Below are 22819 nucleotides of genomic sequence, written 5' to 3'. Positions count from 1 at the left end.
AGGCCAGAGCCCTCACCCCAGTTAATGATGGTCTGGGCAAGGGTCCTGGGAAAGAGATTTCCAGAGTGCTATCCCACCTCAGCCATTAAGAGAAGAAGAATAGCATTTACTTTCAGTTGATGTGTTTTTGGGGGAATATAGCAACAAATTAATGATGGGGATTTGCAATAGTAGTGGGTATTAGAGATAGAATTAAGAATGCTTTGGCAAGAGGTAAAAGTTACTGCATTTAACTCTGGCAGGAGCAGGGTGGAGAGGGTAATCTCTTGGAGGAAAAAGGATCTCATAAATTAAGTTGCTGGTTGAGTTCTGTCAGACAACAAATTTGTAGGGCGTTTTTTGTTAATTAACAGTGCAAATTTATTTTTTTCTATCATTATTATGTGTTATTACTTATGTAATTGTTATTTTGTTGCTGTTACATTTAATAATAATTACATTTCTACATAATCCATTTTATATATAATTATACATATAATTATATATACACATATAATTACACATCATAGATACTTCTAAATTACATTTCTACATAACACATTTAATAAAAGCAAAATAATTTTATTATGTAATTTTTATTATTATGTCTAATTACTATGTGTTGCTGGGACTTTAGGTTTTCTATCAAAACAGAATTCAGGTCAGCCGACATGTCCTTGAGTGGCCTGTGTAGGAAATTCCCCATAATATGTTGGGGTTTATAATGAGATTTCTGCAATGTCATGCTGCTGTTCTACCTGACAAATAGTTGGCTTTCATTTAATGAATTTTGTCCTAGCTACTGTTCTATGCAAAGCACAGAGCAATATCTTTCCATGGAATATCTACACTCAAAAAATATTTACCCTATGATAACTGTAAGGTAAATGTTACTTTATAAATAGGAATATTTGTCACTCCATGGAGTTGTTTGTCCTTTCCCAGAAATACTTATGCAGTACAATGAGAGTATTTACCCTTCAATTTAACCAGCAAATATTTGTAGCCACCATCTTTTATGTCCACCACCTGTTCTCAAGGCATCTCACTGCCAAATTATTTTATTTCTCAGTTTCTTTTCATTTTTTTGTAATGGTAAGTTGCTTGCTTCAAGTTTTTTCTGTGTCTATTCCTGAACTCTCTCTTTTCCATTGATCACCACATTTCTGGGAGCATAGGACCAAGGAACAGGGTCAGGTTTCCATACACCCGAGGCAGAGCAAGAAGAGACCATAGAATCATACAATCATAGAATGGCTTGGGGTGGAAGGGACCTTAAATATAACCCAGTTTCAACCCTCCAACCCTGTGGGCAGGGACACCTTCCACGATCCCAGGTTGCTCAGTGTCCCATCCAACCTGGCCTTGAACACTTCCAGGGATGGGGCAGTCACAGCTTCTCTGGGCAACCTGTGCCAGGGCCTCAGCACTCCCCCAGGAAACACTTTCTTTCCAACATCTAATCTAAAACAGCTCACTTCAGTTTTAAGCCATTCCCCCCTGTCCTGTCACTCCAGGCCCTTGTAAAAAGTCCCTATCCATCCTTCTTGTAGGCTCCTTTCAGGTATAGGAGGGCTGCCATTAGTTCACCCTAAGCCTTACCCTGTTGTGTTTTGGCCACTCATCCTTACGTTTGCAAATCACAAACCCACAAGTCAGGGCTAATTTGTAGCACATGACAGGCTCAGGTACAGTTTGGTATCTGATATCCCCCAAGCACCTTTCTGCACTATGGGTTTGCAGTTTATTTCTCCAACTGAATAGCTGTTGGAAATTATTTTCCTCTTCAGAGAAATTTCCTTTCATTTTCTTTTTTTTTTAAAAAAAATCTCTCCTTTTATTACGTTACTTTATGTAGAGTAGAATCTTATGGTATAAGTTGCTGTGCTTCACTAATGATACTTACTCTGTTTTTATTGTTTCACCTATATTTAAAAAAAAATGCTCTCTTAGTTCCTCTCAAATATACTTAGAGTTCTTAAGCATTACATCCACTTCATAAAAAATGCAGATAATACAATAAAAAATACCAGTAATCATAAAACCCCAGAAAATATAATTGATTATTTTAAAATTAATTTAATGAAGACACTAAAATATTGTCAGGCTGGAGCCCTAAATCCCTTAGTAGAGTCCCTTTTCCCCCAAAAAATATTGTTCTAGTCTATCAAAAAAGGAGGCTGATTAAAACCTGAAGGATTCCTTTCCCTTTTCATCAGAACAGTCATCTTTGTGCTCTTTTTTTTTTTTGCTTTCTGCTTCCTTGGTACAAAAAGAAACTCTTCTGCTCTGTCCATTGTTGATCTGAGCCACATCTGAATGTTTTCACTGAATAGGCAATGTTCTAAGTCTAGATCAATTCAAATTTAAACAGAAAACTCTTACATCAAACCCTGTGCCTTCTATCATTGTCTGACATTACATTTGTACTGCAATTGCCAATTCAGGAAATATTTGCCATGTGGATAAGCAATCTACTGATCACACTTGTGTGTGCCAGACAATGGCAGGAGCTGTGTCTTTTCACAATTCTTTAGAAGTACAGTCAGACTAAAAACCAACCCAAAATGCTTTATATCCCCCACAGCTGCTGCTGAGCATGTGGGGGATGCAGGTGGATTTATCTTCTGTTCCCTGTTAGGGACATGAATCTGCTCATGGGAGGTTGCAGGTCAGAATCAGGAGAGAACTTGAGGCTGACTCCTGGAGAGAAACTCACAGTGGTGAATAAGGTGGCAGGGAAAGGGGACATCCATGTGCCGATCCTCTCCAGCTGATGCTTCAGGTGTAGGGGTGAAGGTGTGTTTGGGCAGGTAAGGGAGTGAAAAGCAATTTCCTAAAGCAAACAGCTGGAGACATTGAAAAGGGGTGATTGTGGCTAGGTGCATATAACTGTAGTAATCTGAAAGCCTTTTCTTCTCTGAGTGATCTGTGGGGGCTGGATGGACAGGCAATGACCTGTAGAGGTGACGGGGGTGTGGGGATAGAGGGGAGATAGCAATTTCCTATGCAGTGCTCCCAAAGGAAGAATCACAGCCAAGTCACCTGCATCATTCAGTGAGGTGTGTGCAGAAGCACATTTCTTAGCTGACAAGCCCTCAAGAGGAAACTCCTGCTCTCCAAGAGAGGAGAAAGGAGAACACAAGGCTGTGCTCTCTCGGATGTCTCTGTAGCATGCTGCAACCTCCAGCCTTCCCTGCAAGGGAGCCAGGCAGTCACTTGTGTTCTGTAGCTGGGAGACTTTTCTAGGAGAGCCACAACAGAGATTTCTGAGAAGTACTTTATGTCTTCTGCTTAGAAAGTAAAATAGAAAAAACCCCTAGAACCAAAAATTAGCTAAAACATGACTACAGCTAGATAAAACGTGGCCACACCTTTGAGGGGCAATTCAACACAGACAGCATAACCATTCTGCTCTGTCTCGTGCAAATAACATGATTTTAACTGGTCCCAGCCAGTAAGATGGTCTGTAACAGCCCGGGAATCCTCTCCCACCTTGCTTTTCTGTCCTGACTACCGATAAATATCTCAGTAGCTCTGGACTGAATAAATGCAAATACCTCAAAGTAACGTTATCTAACTAAAATGTTCCTCTTTCAGAAATTCTCTAGATTATTCTTTTCCATTTTCTTCTAAGCATCCTTAGCAAAACTGAATCTCCTGCATGAGTTGTGGTCATTTGCACTGGAAATAAAGCATCTTTTCTGGTTGGAGCTAAGCTTATAAAAAAAAATATAAATAGCACACTCCAAAAAGGCTGCCAAATTTTTAGCAAAATACATTTGCATGGATTTCTTCCCAGAGTAGAAATTCCTCTTTTTGCAATTGTGTGCAATTTATGACCACTCAGAAAATATGAGCCATGTTCTCTCCTCTTTTATTCAGCATAAGCTTCAGTGAAATCAAATTACACTGATGTAAAACCATTGTAAATGAGATCAGAATCACAATCTGCCTCACCCAAGACAAAACTGTTTTGTGGTTAAATAATTTCATTTTGTGATTAATTTAATATTAGTGATGGGGTCCAAATGTGTTCTGTAAACTGCTTTATGAATAGAATTTCATTCTCTGAGGTCAGTGAAATACAAATAAAAAAACATTCTATTATCAAAGGTGCCACATTTTTTTTTGTGAAATGTTTCCTTTTATACAAAATTCCTATTCTTCCTGAAATCCAAACATTTACTTTTAGAGATTCTTTCACTGAAGGTGTTGCATTTGGTTTGTTTGGGTTTCTTTGATTCTAGAAAGACAGGTTCTTTACTTAGCTGGTTAATTATTGCTGAATATATTCACTGTTGTTGCTGTCTCCTAGCTAACATCTGAGTTTGTTGTACCAGGAAACCAGTGCATATCCATAGCTTGATTTGTTACTTTTACAATTAGCCAGCTAAACTAACAGTTTATAAAATTATATCAGCACAAAGAAAATCCACTTGGATTCAGAAGGACGTGATGTGCCCTGTGTTTGCAGAATATTAATTGTGACTGGAATAAATATTGATTATGTCCTTTGTAAAATGACCGATAAACATTTCAGTATTCTTTAAATACAAGCTGCTTGTTCCTGATAGATTGCTGTACTTTCCCTGAGGAAAAGTAGGGAAAAAAAGTTGGAGAATGCTGCATTAGATGTGAGAAAAGTACTCAACAAATGATCTTGTTAACAGAAAATTGTGAAACCTTTACAAAAATTTAATTAGAGTCTTAATTTTATTCATTCCAAGTCTGCTGGTGGGGGAAAAAAGAGAGCTGTACTGGAGGATATTTCATAAACTCCAAGTTGAAGATCCTGTTCTACAGGAATTACTTTATTGTATAAATTAATATAATGCTCAGATATACCAGTATTGAACTGAGAAAACAGATCTTAATAATGTAACTTCTGCTATAGTTCATAAAGCTGAGACAAATAAACAATGTCTTGACTTTTTTCTGTCCTGATGCAAATGTAAGCATAATATATCCCCAGTCTTCTCTAGAAACTCATTATTCTTCCAGGTTTTGGCTCCTGAAAATCACCTAATTCCTCAGATCAATGTCACCAAGGTTCAAACCATTTTCCCTTCCTCCAGTATGCTTCATAAGGTTTATCACATCAAAAAGGCAAAAAGCCCTCTCCTCTATGCTCAGTCTCTTTTGCTGTCCATCTTTTAATGTCTTCTGATTTAATTTGATTTTGACATTTGTAGTTACCTTCCTTGCTGGCTTCCCTTAAATGATCATAATTTTTCCTTTTAGGGAACAGTGTTCAGATCTCAGGATGCTCTCATACTCATTTTATTCAGGCAGATCACTCACTATTTCCATCTCTAAGCATTTAGTTTTTACTTCTGGTTGACAAGTTCCCTGCCTGAGCACACTTTGTCAGAGACATCAATGTACAGCAGCTCTTCAGGGCTCTCCAGCTGTCTGCAGAGGTAATTTCCAGGTCTTTGGTTGCATTCTACCTTCTCATAGCATCTCTTGGATAAAATACAATCTGACATATACCTTGAAATGAAGAGGTTAATTGAATCTATATAGTTGATTCTGTACTTGTGTTCACAGCTCGAGAATGCTGGATCTAAAGACACATCATTTTGTATTCCTGGCCACCTAAGCTGGGGCAAACCTTATAACCACCATTTAGTCCAGATCTTATTGATGGAAATTTGCATAAAGACAAATTAATTTTTCTTTTTTTTTTTTTTTTTAGATCCTTACATACTAAAGAAATGGCACCAAATAGAAATCAATATTTTCATTAGTGGTGCTACTCCTAAGTGATATTCTGCTTTAATGAGGAAGGACATGTGAGGAAGGACAGGTGAGGAGTCCCTGGATGCGTGCTCAAGGATTAGTGTGTATTGTTTCTGTTTAACTCATTGCAAAGGGACAATCCTCCCTGCAGAAACTTTGTTGGCTGAGGTTGCTCCCACCTCTGGACACAATTTCTTTGTTAGCCAGGCAACCCAGCCAATATTACATCAGTTTCTGTGAGCAAAGATGCTTTCTTATTCTGTCATTCATAACCTAAGATTCTGGGTAGCAGATTTACTGAACTCTAGATAAACAAAACAAGACTAAGTTATTTCTTGCTCTTACTTTCACCAGAACATATCCTGATTATCTGCAGAGACTTCCCACTTGGAATGTACACACAAGTACCAAGTACAGGGAGCATTTGCACTCTAAGTGAGAAAAGACTCATAGCAAGGTGGCCATCCAATACATTCTCCTGTGTGAGAGGGAGCAAACTCTATTCCACTTTGCACCAGGAGATTCTGTTCCCCACACACAGATAAACAGTAGGCATGGTGCTTTCTAGACACAAATTACCAGCTACTCTTCCAGTTAAACAGAACCAGGTCTGGCAAGGAAAACAGATGTTTTTCTGCCTCTTGTCTCTTAACAGCAGAATCAGGAGAACAAGAGAGCAAGTGGGATGGAATAAATGAGAGTGAACTGCCTTTCACGTCCTGGAAGATCCTTGTGGAAATCAGTCTCCAGAAGAAAGGTTTGTAAAATGAAAAAGCTTGTTTTGTCTTTTGCTTCAAGGTTCATTGTGCCTGGCCTTGCAGCCATTCTGAACAGAGAACAGTAGAAGTTACTTAGATGTCCAGTTGGATGAAAACTGACTCGCAGCTTCAATTTTTTTCCTCAGCACTGTCTTGTAACAGATGCCTCGAGAGCACCTCCATGGGCAGCTCTCTGTTACTGCTGAGCATGTGCAGCCCTCCCACCTGGCCTCTCTGGCAGTACCAAATATATTCACCTAACTGGATGACTGAACAAACTAATCTATCAAAGATGTAATATCTTATGAGAAAGGGAGAATGTCTCAGGGGGGGACCAGTTATTGGAACTACTGCATGCGGGAGCTAAAGCACAGTCTGAAATGAATACTAAAAACCCAGCATTTTTTATCTGTCACTGACATTTAAATCAGAAAATCCAAAATCTGTGTAGTGTCCAGTGAAACAGCAAGCTTAAAAATAGCTTTAAGTGGCAGAATAGCCAATTAGCCTTGAGTAATGTGAACGGAGAAAAGCACAAAACCCCCGTGTGCTTCCCTAGTGGAGCAGCTGAGGCCACCTGGGGTGGTTTGCTGTCTCCAATGATACCTAATGACCAGTGCTTCAAAGGAAGCTCACATTTTCGGGAAGCTACTAATTACTCCTTGCTGAACCAAGAGCACAGCTGATACAGCTTCTGATCAGTTTATGCTTGGACTAGAAGCCCCTGCATGTTCTTCTTGGTCAGTGTAATTGCATTTTCTATTCATGCTGAATATCTTTCTTTTCTTAAAACAAAATCCAATACTGATAATGGTTGTTTAGCCTCATCTTGAGTTTACATGAAAAAAAGCTGTAATCCCATTTTTCTTTAAAAACAATCCCAAAACAACAGTGGTCCAGGTTGCACCAGCACTGTGGGAAGTAGAAATTACAAGATTTTTTTCACACACATGAATGAATTCTGCAAATACTAACAAGTGTGGAAAACTGCCCAAAATATTAAACTTATGGGAAGCCTGGTCATTCTCTTTTTTGAACTTTTTTTTTCCAGAAATAACTGGAAAAAATATCCAGTTGTAGAAGGCTTAAGTTAGAAGATGGCAGTGCTCAAAATCTTTCAGCTCTGCACTGCTGGCTTAGGTATGGCTTAGGTTAAAGACAGCCCAGAAAACTTTCCTTCTTTGTTCCTGAATTCAATCCATTCCAGGATGAACATTATTAAGAAAAATTAATATTGTTCTCAGTTGATGTTAGGTCTCTCATAGACAGAAAAATGAAAACATTTCAAGAAGATTTGTTTTTATGACTTCAGTTAATCTATCTCAAAACAAATTTAAAGACAATAGAACTGGAAAGGCAATTTGCTGCTGTCTTCAGCTTGCTGATTGCTTAATCCTTGGTTATCACATCTATAAATTGGAAATCTGGGGCTTTCATGCAAGTACTTTACCCAAGGTTTCTTGTGGCCCTGGGGACTGTGGAAACTCAGCTTTTCCAAGGAAGGCAGGGAGTGAAAAAGGGGTCTTCTCATGAGGGGAACTCTTACTGTCTGCATTTGGTCCATTTATACAGTGAGGCACAAGGATTTGAAAGATGCAATTGCTCTGTGGAACTGCTTTAAAGAGAAGGGGAGATCACCCCTCTGTAGGTTTTATCACATCCATATGCAACTTTATTATATAGCAATTTCTAAAGTGGAAAGAACAGGAAAAGGGATATCAAGAGGTTCCCTCTCTCCAATAACAATGTTAACAGATATTCAAGGGTGTTTTGTAAGTGTGGAGATGGGATCTGATGCTGACCACCAGCTGATAACAGCATCAGCTTCCAGCATCACAGCTTTGAAATTTTATTCTATAGAATTGTTTTTGTGGGATAGGGAGAAGAGGAAAAAAGAAATGTGGAATAAAATATTAAAAATCTCTAGAAAAACATCAAAGAGAAAGAAGAATTTGGCACTGAGATTCCTTCGATCATGGATCCAAATTATGTTGTGGGAGCAGCATGAGAGAGGGTTTGAGGGCTTTTTAAATTTAGATTTTTCACTGAAAAATAAATGTTCTTTTCAGAGGTTAGAAACTGTTCCCTCAAAAAATATTTCCTACATCTTAAAAAAACCAGGTTGTACTTCTGATGGCGAAAGAAAGACACAGTGGTTTAAGCAGTCAAAAAGTCTTTTTAATGCTACCAAGGGAGTATATCTTCTTTGGAGGAAAAAATATATAAAAGGAGGATTCATTTTTTTCTTCTAATAAATTTAAACTATTCTATTCAAAATTTCTGAAGAGCAAAATATTTTTTTCTCTTCAGAATAGCAAGGGAAAATTAAAATCAGTTACAAGAAAATGATGAGGAAGGTTTAATGTGATGGCTGGAATTCAGTCTAAAGTCTACAGAGGCCAGAGTCTTAGAATAAATCAGCTGCTGCAGATTTGTTAAACTACATGAAGGATATACATTTTATGATGTGGAAATGTTGATTTAGTTGTATAGTATTTTTTGCTTTGCAAATATAATTTTCAGTTGTCTAAAACCACTGACAGAATTGACTACATCTAATGAAAATGCAAAAAATTTGAAACAAATGAGGTAACCAAATTAAGTCTTTTTACAGATGTCGCAGAACTTTATGTAGTAGTCAGTTCTCGACTGCCAGCCAACTAGTAAACATTTTTCCTTTTATATCCTTCCTCCTTAAAAAGTGGTAATGAATCTCAATATTTTCCATACTGGCCACCAACTTAAAAGGGAATAAAACAGCAGAGATAGACCGAGGAAGAGACAAGTAACAGGATGTAAAAGGCAGTGTGCCTCACTAGGGTCTGTTAGTGGAGGGACAGTCTTTCATTTCTGAATTCTATTTGAAATTCTAAATCAAAGGTAGCTTAGCAGGGATCTAGAGAATCTGCAAACATTTCACAGTGTTCTTCAAAAGGGGTGTTAGCAAAAAATTAAATAAAATTTCTTCTATCATTTGAGTCTCAATACAGAGAATAAAACTCATCATTTCCATACACTGAGACAACAGTGGTGCAAATTTATGGAAGTTTATACATAAATATGCATATGAATAACACATAGAGAACCTCCATGTGTTGACAAATAGAAGACACATCTGAGATGTCTGTTAAAATTCTGTGTGGAGTCAACCGTGCTGCATTCACCAGCAAACACAAAATAGTCACTGCTTTAATCAACTGCAGAGAAAGGAGAGACAGTTTTGGAAGCTGGGGAAGGCTTTCAAAAGGAGTAGGAGGAAATGCTGGAACTATTGGACAGTACAAGATACAGTCACACAAGAATCATAGAAAAGGGGCATTCAAGCTGTGAAGTGACAATGGTACAAACAAGCCACAGAAGGGGAATGGTTCCTGAAAGTGGCCATAAGACTAGAATTTTTCTTCAGTGTACCAAAGGCAGGAAATTTCTTCAAAATAAAGGTGTTTGTTTACAGATGGGAAGCACCCATGTTTGGGTCAAGTGCTCCTTTCAAATTCTGAATCACTAAAATCAAAGAAAATGCTCATTTTTCCTTTCCAGACTAAGTAATAATATTAAATTTGGAGGTCTAAAATCTTTTTCCTATATTCTTAGTTCCCTACATCCAATCTCTTCTCAATAAACACTGCTTTCCCCATTCCTCTACTGTACTTTTCTCCTTCTTTTCAATTTCCTCCTGCTCCCCCTTTCATTCTTCAATGCAGCCTTTGCTAGACAACACACCAAGGGCTCCAGGTCCCTTTTTTTTCTCTCTCTCTGCTTTTTGCCCATTTTGTTCAGTTCAATGCAGCCTCTTGTTTCATGGACTATAGTACATGTTGTGTTTGTACTTTGCTAAATCCACAGGACTTCTGATTCAGTTGAGCTCCCTGATATTTGAGTGTGAATAATAGATAGTGGTGCAGTGGCTGAAAGTGCCAGCTTCAATCCATGTGCAGAGAGGCAGAATCAAAAGGAAATGCCTCAAATCTGAACGAGCACAATTCCTAAGAGTTCTTTCCTGCTCCAGAGGGAAGGTTTTTGTGGAGCAGAACATGGGAGCCAGCAGCCCCTTCCCTTTCCCCACACCATATTTACACCACTGGTCAGTGGTCACCCGAGGTTTTTTCTTTTTTTTATTTTTACTTCATCTGGTAAGTGATTACTTTTTAACCAAAGCCAATCATTTCTAGAAGAGTGAAGACAGCAGACAAAGTGGTTAGGAACCAGGTGTCCTGCTGCTTTCTCTCCATGCCTGCCTCTCTCCCACTGAACTTCAGCAGCCACCTTTTACTGCGTCATGCTTCCAACTGAGTTTCATAGGATCTGCTAATTAATGTTGCCTAAGTCTTAACATCTAACAGATATTTGATAATCCCCAAGCATAAGGATACATATTATCTTCAGCATTACTGCAACTCTAGCTTCCATTATTTGTATAAATGTTTTTCTCTGCAAACTCTACGCTCTAATTTATGAAGTTAATCATAAATTATGACTTAAACTATTCACGCTATTGTTAAAGAAATGCACAGTAGAAGCATCCTGCAAATAGGATTAACATACACATATGAAACTTTCATGAGGCTCAAGGAACAGAATAATCTACTAGAATTTCGTGTATTGGAAGACAGAGAATCCTTTTCCACCATCCCATCCTTTGCCTCCCCCCCCAAAAAAACCCTCAAAAACCCACAAACAAACCCAAAACCACAGTTGCCAGAAGAGATAAGTGATGAGGGATTAATAGAGTTTCTCTTGACCCTGGGATTAACTCCACCTGGAAGAGATCAGGTTCAGAATTTTCTTCCCTGGGTTGTATCTGATATCAGAATTCTATTTTATATTAAATAGATTACATATAAATGTCAACATTCTCATCAGCATATGAAGCACATAGAACTAAAGTAAGAAAATTGCATCTTTGCAATTAATTCAAGATGGCATTCTTCTGTTATTACAGCCACATTTATAAGTATCTATGTTTTATATATATATTTATCAGACAGGATGAAGCAGCCAGAGTTGGAATGAATGACAAGAAGTTGATTTGCTCCATAGGGGAACGTCTCTAAGTCCAACAGTATTCTGTATATTCAAGGCAAGGACATGGTAGAAACCAAGAGAAAACTTATCTTTAAACTGCATTGAGGCAAGCCTATCTTTGGCAATAAACTGGTTTAGAGCTGATTTATGAGTTCTGCTGAAACAGATAACCAGCAGATTACAAATATTCAAGATTTTCACACAGCTTTTTTTAGCTGCATCCCATCGCTTTTAGATTCAGCTTCAGGATGATTCTAATTCAACAACTGCAGAAGCAACAACACTGATATAACAGTGTCTGATAAAAACGTATTTCACAGTCACAGGGGAGGCTTATTTCCAAGACACACTGATTCAGTCAGGATCCAAAACAAGCCCCATACTACTTTTTTTTTTTAATCAAACCTAGGTGACATAAATCAAGTGTGAGATTATGACTGTGGCATCATCACGGTGAAATATTTGTAAATGACTTTCAGCAGTCTATTTAGAAAAGCAGAAAAGGTTTATGACAAATAATTAAAAACCAACAAAAACAAGCACCACAAAAACAAACAAGGACAAAAACCCACACAACCTGGAAGAATACAGGTTTGAACTCAACATGAAAGAAAGAAAGAAAAGTAACATTGAGAAAATTCTCATACATTTAAGGGGTTTTGTAGCCTAGTCTAAAAGGTAAAGAGAGAAACACCCTTGTTTTGTTTAGAGGAACTCAGTCCAAAGTACTTGAAACAAATATTTGCAAAACAATTAGAACTTATCAAGGCCTGCTCTCCTCAAGCATACGTGAAATAATAAAAAACAATCAGAAAAGAATAAAAATAAATATAAACCCTGGTCAGAAAAACAACCCTGTTATTAATCTAGCCCTAAGAAAGTTGGTGATTAATAATGTCAAAAAAGAAAATGTGGCAGAGATGGGCAGGTGGAAACTTCACAGGTAGCATGGTGGGAAGGCAAAGATCCCACCAACAGCCCTGGCTCAGACTGGGAAGGGTCTGTGCTGGACAAAGGCCTGCATGACCCTGGTGGGTTGTTAGTGTGGATTTGTTTAGAATGGTCTCAAGGTCTGAGTGCTTCTGCCACGGCCATGACTCCTGTAGAGTTAAAACCACTGTTCCTGTTCTCTACTGAAGCGTGCTTCTAGCAGCAGGGGATCCCAAAGAGAGCGTGTTGGCACAGGCTAGATAATGCCAGATCCACTTCAACACCAGTGGCAGGTAGTTCATTGTGATGGGGTCTTTGCAAGTTATATGATGTAAAGCTCTTCCAGGCCATGAGATTCCAGATTTTCATGGGAATGAGAGGGGAGTTGGCTGTGCCAGGAGAGGATGATGTGATCATTTTGATAGGAGCAATTGCATCATGCAAGGTGCTAAGGCAGTGTATTCAGCAGGACTGCAGAATGAGCAGTGTAAACTGCTTGCAGCAATAGCACAGCCAAATCTGTCATTTTTCCTACATGAATATCCACAGGTTGTCCAGGCTAAGGGAGAGACACTAAAAATTCTGGGGTGTATAAAAATATTCACCTAAAGTAAGCATGCATAGGTTCAATTGTTGACATTCTGAGTTGCATGCCATGGGTCTAATTTCACTTAAAAACATCATATAGATGGCCTTGGGAGCTGTATTAGACCATCTGCATGAGTGTCAGGACTTCTATGTTCTATTGCATATATTTTCCCTACGTGTGCACATTTAAACAAATTTTGGAAAAAGACTTCCATAAACTTTGTGGTGCCAGTATTGAATAATAATAGGCAGCATTTAAATGCCAAAACAAAGCATGAAAAATTTGATCTGCCTCAAGGGTGTGTCTTTGAAGGTGTCAGAGACATTAAAAACGAAGAAAACAGAAGAAGTGATGCGTCAGATGTGCACATCTGCATCAGTTCAAACCCAATCCCCAGTCCCCAAAGCTGTCAAGCACAACTTGCAGGAGGAAAGAGAGAGTATTTATTTTTTAATCATCTAAGTACAGAAAGCTTGGAAAGGGCTCTGGGGGAAGCTTCTTGTGGTTGAAGTATGTTCTACTCTTCCTTACCTTAGCCCAACATAATTCTTTCCCCACTGTTTTTTGTAAGCCTTTTTCTGCGTGGCTGTAGCTCACAAGTTCTTGTGGTTTCAGCTGTTTCCCAGACACAGGGATTCCAAAGGGGCACCACACTCTGCATGAGGGTTTAGTCCTTCCTTTATTCCTGACACACAAGTGAATGAACATCCTGTAGAAAATACTTTTCTTCACCTAAAGCCATAGGCCAGATATGAACTAGGGGGAAGATGTGGGGAAGAGCAGGGGAGGCTCAAAATGGGAGTTCTGGCTGTTAATAGAATAAGAGGAGGTTCACTTGGGAAGTGCTCTCTTTTAAGCTTTGCAATGACGTTGCATAGTGTCAACACAGCATCCATCAAGGAAAGCCCTGGGGTAGAGGGGAAAGTCCTCATGGGGTTTTTGTACTACTGCATAAAACAGCACTGGTTTCTCTTCCTGTGGGGACAGATCCACATCAGACATTGCAGAGCAACTGGCACTTGTTCCATCGTGCTACAGTACATCTGAGTATGTACACAGCCAAGAGCTGAGCCAGGGATCCACAGGCAAGAGAAAGGGCCATTTTAGGGAATCATACTGGAGGACTGCTGGAAAATGCCCTAAATGACTATTACATAGTCTAATTTATTTATATGGTTATGTTTCATTATAGTGTTCCTTGGCAAGATTTATTCAGCAGCAGCAAAAAAATCAAATTATTACCCTTTTGCCTTTTTTAGGAAGTAACCAGCATTTCTGTGTGGATAGGGAAAATGAAAATTTTTATTATTATTCGGTTTCTATGGTCTTATTTATCACCTAATTCCACTCCATGGCAGCATCTATTACAATCTGTAGATGATCTTCAGAGAAGATGGAACATTTATGTTCTCTGCCATCCCTCAAGCTGTACATATTGGGACTGAAGATGTGTACAAAACAAAAGAGTTGCTTAGATGGAGGAACTGGCTCCTTCCCTGTGACACTCTGTGAGGGCAGCTATTGACAAAAGACTTGAATTTTTAATATCTAATTCCTTACTCAAATAATACAACTTAATTAACCTGACTACGTGGCTTAATAAATTCTATTAATCATTTAATCAATATCCATTTTTATCAAATACTGAAAATCATTAAATAAACACTGTCAAGGAACTTAGATAAATTTATTACTGATGCTTTTCCCTTTTTCAGACTTCCTAACTTCAGCAAATTATTGAATGTCTTTCTAAACTTTTTTTTATTTTATTCCTACAAAATGTTTTTGAAAGGAGCTTTGTTTCCTGCCTGCAGGACAGAGGACACAAAAAACCCTAAGACCTTCTCTTTGGCATCACTCTGGATATTCCCTTTACACTGACAGGGGACAGCCATGCACCTAATGGTCCCAAGAAAATATTTGTGATCATAGGGATTTTCCTAACCCTCTGTTTCCACCCAAAGTCAAATGGAGCCTGTCTCTGCTTAGGGAATATCTTTGTCAAAGGTAGTCCACTATCACTGTGGAAAGGCATATACAGATATGGAACTACTGAGAGTGTGCAAATATATATAATTATATGTCATTCTATATTGTAGAATGTATATAAATACACAAACACAGCAGCACATTCCATTTTTAAATTAAACCTCAGGCAGCATGGGGTTAAGCCCCATCCTTGCAGGACATCACACACAGTGGTGCCAAGGGTGCTTCTCTCCCAGCACAGGAAGAGCTCTCTTGCTGAGTCCCCCTCTTCTCAGCTCTCCCTGCCTGAGCAGACCCATCCAGCACTGAGATCATTATTTCACCCACTGGCACCTCTGAAATCCCGACAATCGATGTTCTTTAAAAATTAAAATGCAAGTTTCAAGCCAAAATATCTCGGCTGCCTCTGTGTGCTGCAATGTTAAGTGCAAAGATCAAGCAATGGTTTTACAGCAACACACAGAACAGCCATAAACAAAGTGCAGCCCAGGCCACAGAGCTGAACAGCTTGCTTTAAACAGTCAAGGAAAATTACAGGCAGCTCATGTCAGCTACTCACAGGGATGGATCACAACCTGACCATTGCCTCTACTCTCAGAGCTGATGCTTTCCTTCAGAAGCACATGAAGGAATGGAAAGTTACACCATGTTCTGAGCATGACCTTCATCTCCTGGTCCATTTTAGACCATCCAGATAAGAAATACAAACTTCAGATTTACGCAAAAAACAAAGGCTTCAGAAGTTTCTAAAGTGAGTATTCTTCAGCAGCAAAATTGTGCTGCTGTCTCTGAACTCCATCCAGGCCAGCACTGGGGCATCCTAATAAGGAGATTAGGAAAGGGGCTATATGGAAGTGGATTAGAGATGCTTGCTGAATTGTACTTCATAAAGCTGTAAGAAGCAGAGCTCAGAAACACTTCAAGAGCAGGAGTCCAGTGTTGTGAGAATGTGCCACATCTGGTATTTGAGGAGGCATGAGGGAGAAGGCTTACAGAGATTAGTGAGAGGCAGCAGAGGAAAAGTGGGAAAAGATTCCAAGAGCTGAAGCATGATGCAAGAACTGCACCACAAATTCTGCTGATCTGGAATTTGCATGGCAGGTAGAACAGCACATGACACTGTCATGGCAAGCTGCTCTCCTGCTGGGCTGCTGGAGTTGGGAGCAGAAGCAGGAGAATGAAAAAGCAAGGACACTCCTTGTTAGCAGGACAGAAATAATCTGGAGATACTGAACTCAAGTGTGTGTGTCTTCAAAGACACTCTGAATATATTAGAGTATTCTGCAAATGGCACTGACAATCCATTTCCCATGTTCAGCCCAAACCACGGTCATGATTTAGAACATTTCCAAAGGTTTCCCACTACCAAGACCTGATGGAAGCCAAGGAGGGCAGACAGGTGCTAGCGTGCTGAAGTCTGGATAGCACAATGCCCCATGCAGCAGAAGGAAGGAGAATTATAGATCAACAAATGAGTTCTATGAAGTGCATCATTTAATAAGTAAGGAAGAAAAAAAATCCTATAAAGTGACGGTTCTCAGATAGTCCCAGGATAAATCAATTTAAACTTTGTACACTGCTCAGGCTATAGCTACAGAATTAATGTCCTGTGTAGCAGCCAATCTAATCTTCTTTTTTAGTAATGCACTGTGAAAAACCTATTATCCTACCTATAATTCTTACTGGTCTGTTTCTATTTATTTCTTCAATGTCAGCATCAGCAGGCAAGTGTAGTCTGCCATTTAGCAATAGGGGAATATTTTCACCCTCTACAGAAAATGTAATTTCACATGTGGGGCCTCATGTGGGATTCGATGTGGGGGTTTTTTGATGGACAATCAGCAAACCAACACGGTACAGTAAACAGACAACTGGAGGAAAAACACAACCCAGTCATTTCAGGAAAATGCAAACCCTTAAATAATGGACACTGTTAGGGGACAGCAAAATCATGTACCTCACTACCCTTGTTAATATCCATTTCAGTTCATTCTTGTTTTTTTATTACCCACTGTGCTGCTCACACTTTTGGTGACATTACTGCAAATTTTTATCCAAGCCAGTTCCAGCATGTTGCAAAGTTTGGCATGTCTTGGGTAGAAATAGCAAAGCCAGTGGCCAGAGCCACAGCAGGAGTGGCAGGGGCAGCAGCAACCTCCCCCTTCCTTGTGGAACAACTGCTGGGGGGCACCCCCTGTGCCAGGGGCAGCATGATGCACGTGCTGTGCCAGCAGGCAGGTGGCAAGGGGGCACAAAGATTGCTCAGGGGGATCCTTTGGAATGCCTAGGAAGGAGGGTACTCAGCGTGCCCACCTGCCACATCAGCTGGGGGCCAGGGAGGGTTTTTGGGGACAGATGCCACTAGCATCAGGGATGTGGGTTTTTACAATTTTCTGGGCTGAAAGCGTGGCTTTCCAAAACAGGTGCACAAATCATGGAAAATACCTGGAATTTTTAGTGGGCTTCTGAGAAAGAATTATTATTAGCTCAGAGGTGAGATTCCCAGGCTGGGGCTTGTTTGCTCTTTTCAATTGATACAGAATGACGTTCCCCTTAGATAAACTGCATGCAATTTAATGCAAAGAACACCTGCAGCTGCTGGTGCTTTGGGAAATCTCAAAGGATGGCCTGAAAACATGATGCTTTGTCTCTGCCACTTCCTTTTTCCCTTGGTAAGGTATTTTGGGTAAATAAATGAGGAGAGTTCATTAGCGTGCACTACCTAAACAATTGTTAAGAAAATATTCAAGGGCTGTGATTTATGATAATTTTCATTGGAACAACCTAGGGAACCTAATACATAAATCTTCACGATTGTGAAGCTCACTTTCTTTGGGCTTGGGCAGATTAATAGATAATAGCACTAATACCAGAACAAGTTAATGTCTTAACAGCTTTTACCAAGGTATTGTTAGTTAATTTGAAAAGCTAGACATGTCCAGATTTATGCCACTGCTGTGCAAAAGAGAAGAAAAAAGACAGCTGTCTTCTGCTAAAAGTACAGCAATATTCAATGAATGTTTGTTTAGGATATGCTGCAATATGCCAAAAGGAAAAGTTCTGGGGACAGGGCCAGTTTCACACATTACAAATCTGCTTAAAAAGGGGATCACAGTCATAGAACTCAACACTTCTCTAAACTAAACCAGGTTATTCTTATATATTTAAAATAGCACATGTTCAAGTTATCTCCCCAGAGACCTGTCTTCACCCAGTTCAGACACAGAGAGCACTTGAGAGTACCTTCTCCATTCTCAGAGATTTTGAGATGATTCCTCATGAGTACATGAGAAAGGGCCAATGTATTATTTCCCTCTTTTAAGAGTGCTAGAATTTATAAACTTCATCAGACCAGTTATCCTTTTCTCATGCCACCCCATTCCTTTTACAACAACCACAAGTTTTTTAGCCAAAATATAAGTCAGTTATTAACGATATGAACATTTTAAAACATAACATGGACACACAATTTACTCTATTTGCTGAAAAAATGTAATGAAGCATGATGCATGTACTGTGGAAATATTATCAAATTACCAGCTAATACAGGAAAGCACCTGTGTCACAGATAATGAATCTAAGGCCCTGAGGAATTTCATATGACCTTTCTGCTTAACTTGATTTCCCTTCTCCCACCTTGGGCACAGGGATGTTTTAACATTCTTGGCTTAAAAAGGACACACCTTTCATTCAAACCTCAGTTTACTATTTACTGGCCATAGACAAAAATATAGTTTCTTGATTTGTCCACAGCATCAGGCTATCCTTTCAGGCGACTTCTGATGCTCAGTTTCAAGTGTAAGAGCAGATGAAAATCTAGCATGCATTTGTCTGGCATATTTACACATCCCATGTACCTCCACATTGATGCTAAAAATCAGATTGCATTTTCCCCTGGTTGCTCCTACTGTAGAAATTAATTTCTGCTAAAAACAGAAACAGAGGTACACTGAAATGATCTTATGTCCGAATCCTCAACCCCCCAAGCAAAGACATATAAAAGGGATCAAAAGCTTCAGTATCTTCTTTCATCTACATATCTCATTTCTTCAATCAAGCACACCAAGCTGTTTGAATCTTCTCTGTGACTTTGCCTAACTAATATATGATGTAGGATTTGGGGGTTTTTTTTCTGTTTTCCTCTTGCCTTTATATTAATGTGCCTTCAAAAGAAAAAAGATCTGTGAGACTGCTAATTTGACAGTTGACAAACACAACTGCACCATCAATCTTCTTTACCAAAAACAATCAGGCTCTAAACTTTTAAGATTTTGAAATTAAGAACACCCTTCCCTCTCCTCCAGTAAAAAAAAAAAAAAAAAAAAAAAAAAAAAAAAAAAAAAAAAAAATCTGGATAAAAATGTGGTTGAAGATACAGAATGTCACCTGCAGCATGATCCAGTTAAAGTGCTGTCATGCAGACCCAAACAGAAAGGACCAGTAATTTGCTGTTCCTTTCTCAGTTTGTGCTCGAGAGACAGTTTATGCAGGGTGCAGTGTGTCTCTGAGGTAGCAAAAATCTCTCTCTGATGCATATTTTGGTGTGCCTATTGACATTGATCCTGGAAGTAGCCAGTGGGAAACAGGTGGCAAGCCATCCATGGAAAACTATCTTTAGTTGAAACTAATGTCCACAGGTCCCCTGCCTGGCCACCAACACAATCATTACCCAGCTACCTTTGCAGCCTCAAGAATTCTCCATGTATTTCACAGAATGGGTCAGGTTGGAATGGAGCACAGTGGATCATCCACTCCAGCCTCCCTGTTCAAGCAGGGTCATCCTAGAGCACATGGCACAGGATTGTTCCCAGATGATTCCTGAATTTCTCCAGTGAGGGAGACTCCATAACCTCTCTGGGCAACCTGTTCAGTGCAGGGTGACCCACACAGTAAAGAAGTTCTTCCTCATGTTCAGGCAGAGCTTCTTGTGCCTCAGTGTTTGCCCCTTGCCTCTTGTGCTATTGCTCAGCACCAATCATTGTGCTGGTTATAGTTTTGGTTTTCCACCCATTTTACTCTCACTCAGTAAAAGTTTCATCAAAACCATATTTCTGTCTCTTATGCCATGTGAGATTTGCTTAAAGCTTTAAGACACACGTCACCTGCTGCTTCTCTCCCACCTACAGGTCTTGTAACCACATTGTGGAAGAAAATTAGATTGGTTTGAAATGATTTGCTCTTAAAAATTCCATGAATAGTTTCCTGTTATCACTCATAAATCCCTATCTGATTGAATTTAAACAGTGCCTGCTTTACACTATTTACTCTAGAATCTCCCTTAAATTCCTCTTTTCTTATTTCTTCCACTTCTGTTCCCTGACACAGTGTCAAGCTAAATGTTTGATTTATACCATAGTATCCGATTTCTGTTTATTCAGAGGAGAGTAATGCCTGCAGATCTGTTATTCACCCTTCACTATAACAAGGGGGACAAACTGAACCTACTGGGTTTGTTTAAGCAGCCTAACAAATAAGTACTTCTTTGCAGGCTTGGTTATGGAACTTCTTGCCAGTGTGAAGAGGTTGCAAAGGCAGAAACAAACAGTAGGTTTAAAAAAGGTCTAGAAAAATTCACAGGCCATAGCTCTACACACAGAGAGGCAAAGTGATGAGGCAAATGACTGTTGAGTATTTGGAATTTGTAAATGAAAGGAAAGCATCTCTAACATCTCTGGTACAACAGTTCATGCTGCTGCTGAAGAGTGAAGGGAAAAGAAGGGGCCAAAATTGCAATTCCCTTTTGCTCCCTTTCTTGTGTTCTTATCATAGAAAGTACCTATGGTATAACCACACCTCCAGCTTACCTAAAAGCAGTGGCCATCTGGGACTGAAAACACCAGGCAGATATCCAGTGATGGGAGGTGAACTGCTTCTGCTCTGGAGCCCAGGCTGTGGCTTTTGCACATAGGGTGTGCCCATGCAGCACCATTGCAATGCTCTGAAGTGCAGAGACCCACATACAGGTGCCAGCTGTGTGTGGGCACTGTGAACCCACTCTGGCATGAGGAGACACTGCTGAGAGGAACTATATCCACCCCCAACAGCATCTTAAAATGCCTTCCCTGGATTAGAAAAGCCACACCTGTTATCCATGGGCAGATACTGCACACACCTGCTGAAGGGGGTGAGCTGCTCAAATGAGTCTGCTCTGTCATTAATTTTCTGTGGGTTTCAGCTGTGGCTCCTGTGTTTGCTGAGCTATAGCAGGGTGTTCAGTACAGAACAAAGCCTAAAGCTGAAGAGTTACCCTCGTTTCTAAATTGGTTGCATGCAGCATTCAGGCACCTCAAGCTCTTAATTACTGTGTCTGGAAAGCTTTGGCATACATATTCATCACCTGCAATTGTCAGGCTGCCAGCTTTTGCAATTTTAATCACCAGCTTCATGATATCTGGCATTTTTCTTGAAGTTGAATCCCTCAGAATTGTTTGGTTTTCTGACAGTCTCAGTTTTGCTTCTTTTTAGAAAAGAAAGTCTAAATTTACAGTCCTGAGATTTCAAAGAAAAAAAAAATGAAATGCCAGTATCTGGGGGGAAAAATGAAGATTTTGGAGAGGAGTTGTAAGAATAAATGTCTCTAAAATACAACTTCAATAAAAGTAAAGTTCACTTTAGTAAAAAGAAACAAAAAGGAGGAATGAGATTATATAGGAAAAAAAGAAGGTGGGCTGTTGCAGTCAATATGATAATTAATTACATAAGGTATTATAATAAGTGGTGATCACGGGAGCCAAGAAGGCTCTTGGAGGATGAACTCAGAAGAATTTGTTCCCATTTGTAACAGAATGAACATTATAAAGAGTTTTGTGACTGTTGGAGCATTAGAGCTGGCTGACTGCTAAAACTATGGAAATTTTTGCCAGCTGTCTATAAATTATAAGATTAGACAAACAGCTGCAAAAGAGCATAACAGAATACTTCATCCTTCTTTAGACCATCCATGGACTCTTTCATAATTTTGCTTCTTTAATTCAACACATCTTGTTTCAGCAGCAGCATGATGGTGATGCACAGCAACTTCTCTTAGAAGAGACCAGCAAAGGCTTACACTACTGGTTTACTCCACATCATCTTTGCCAGAGAGGAAGATAAAAAACACTGGCAAAATTTGATAAGAAAAGAATTATTTATTTTTTCTCCTAATTTGTCCTCTCTGTTGAGGAGAAAGTGCTATGGATCAAGGCAAAGGCGTGTTTCAGTACTTCATTATCTTCACAACTGTGTGACATTGCTGTAAGCACCCTCAGAGCAAAGCCATGTCAAAGGAAGCTGCAGATGAGTGGTGCAGGGCTGCTCCTTCATCCCATTCTCTGCTCCTCAGCTGGCTTTAGGGCATGCTCTCTAAGGAGTGACCTCTTGGCTCTGTACTACATCCTCCTGCTATTCTTGTTGCAGGGAGTATGGATTTGAAAGCAATCCCAGTTATCAAAGCAGCAGTTATACTTCCTACATTGGACCTTAGAAATTAATTCAGACTAATTCTCAGCTTCTCCCAGTTAGAGACTCAGGAGCCAATTTCTTCTAAAAAAGTCTCTCTCTTCCCTAAGGGTTTATCAGTGCATCAAAACTCTATGTCCACGATTTGTCGATTTCAAAATCCTAAACAATTTCAATTTCAAGTTATGCAACCCAAAAGCACATGTATTTTCCTGCCCAATAAAGTTTGTTTGAAGAGATTAAAAATAATTATGAAATAACTGTCCAAGAGACAAAGAGTGTTTGGGGCATTCCACTGAGTTGAATCTAATTCAAGTCAACAATTGCCAGAAGCCAGAAGTGTCTGAGTTCCCTTTGACTGTTAGAA

At 39.4% G+C, this 22819-nt stretch overlaps 1 long non-coding RNA gene across 3 annotated transcripts in view; it reads right to left on the bottom strand.

The window, feature by feature from the left end:
* Positions 1–21057, bottom strand: part of LOC138104739 (uncharacterized) — a 104076-nt gene extending 83019 nt beyond the window's left edge. For all 3 annotated transcript variants that reach the window (XR_011148250.1, XR_011148252.1, XR_011148251.1), the window contains exon 1: positions 20820–21057. This is a non-coding gene — a long non-coding RNA (uncharacterized lncRNA). The remainder of the gene's footprint in view (positions 1–20819) is intronic.
* Positions 21058–22819: the final 1762 nt, after the last annotated feature.

Source organism: Aphelocoma coerulescens, chromosome 1A (assembly GCF_041296385.1).
Source record: "Aphelocoma coerulescens isolate FSJ_1873_10779 chromosome 1A, UR_Acoe_1.0, whole genome shotgun sequence".
NCBI classification, from domain to species: domain Eukaryota; kingdom Metazoa; phylum Chordata; class Aves; order Passeriformes; family Corvidae; genus Aphelocoma; species Aphelocoma coerulescens.
Note: the sequence above shows the minus strand (reverse complement) of the source record. Positions and strands in the feature narration are given on the sequence as shown.